Raw genomic sequence first — 1332 nt, forward strand, 5'->3', positions numbered from 1 at the left:
CTTTCCCATGTTCTCAACATAAATATAACCTGTTGTAATCCCCGAGGTTTGTCTGTTTCCTCTAACTAGGTTGTGAGCCTTGGAGGAAAAGGACTCCATTATATTTTCTGTTTTACCAGTATGAAACCTGGAATGTGATAGATATTTAGTTTTTGATGAAAAAATAAATGGCTGTTATTCTGACAATATCAGAAATATTTCTGAAAAAATAAATGGACAAAATTAACTCAAGTGATGTTGGAGGAAAATACATTTTTTGGCTGAGTGTGGAGATGGTATGGGAATGAAAGGTCATGGATAGAGCAGATGCTTTGTTTTCAATTCAAAAATTCACTTTCAGCAACATTTTATGAAGGCATAAGATCAAAGAAATGTAACACCAGTCACTGGATGGAAACTACAAAAGTGAGTGTCATGAAGTAGAAGAGAATAGGAGGCATGAGGTACAATAATCCCCTGGGAAGTTTTGTTCTCTGGAGGCCACAGAAATCTCCATCAAGATTTTCCTAAAAAAGCGAATGCAAGCAACCTGAGTCATGAGTGTTTATATATGCTGACTATCTCTCAGTACACTACTGCCTGACTACTTAGATCTTTTCCTGTGGAACAGGGCAGGAAGGAACACACCTTCATACTTTGTAAGTAAAACTGCTACATTCAAGGGACACATCAGGCTTTACACATACTGGCTACCTTTAAGAATGAGGAAGGTTTTATTAACTGGGCCAGAGGAAAATTCTTGAAATTTATATTACCAGTAAACTGGTACATGTACCAGTTAAACTGGGTAGAGTTTAACTAATGGGCTCAGTTGGTCTACAGGTTAGTTTTATTGCTTAGAGTAAATTGTTAACATATTCATGAAATTGGTTTGATATGAGTTCTCTGGTTAATTGTACCACTTTCAAAACTGTCATTTAAGGCCACCTTTCACTATCACCACCACCACCATTTTTATCCTCATGCTGCTCTATCATTATCAAATGCCTCTTATGCAGCAGACAGCATATTAAGGGCTTTACAAGTGGTGTTTAATTCTTTCCACTTAATGCTATTGGTGATTAATAAGGAATCTTATTTGGTGCTTCCCATCCAGTTGGTGGAAAAGTCAGCATTTGAACCTAGGAATGCCTGAACCTATATCCATGCTGCTGATTCCTTGTATTTAGAGAAAATAAGTTGCTAAGTTAGCACAGCACAGACCTGTGGCATACCTTACAGTGGGACAGGAGTGTCATCAACATATCAGAAGAGAATTATTATTAATACATTGCTTAGGGATGTTTACTCTGTGGTACAATGATAGGCTTCCATCAGGCAAAACAATATATA

This window comes from Orycteropus afer, unplaced genomic scaffold (genome assembly GCF_000298275.1).
Source record: "Orycteropus afer afer isolate SDZICR_OR568_19922 unplaced genomic scaffold, OryAfe1.0 scaffold00074, whole genome shotgun sequence".
Lineage (NCBI taxonomy): Eukaryota > Metazoa > Chordata > Mammalia > Tubulidentata > Orycteropodidae > Orycteropus > Orycteropus afer.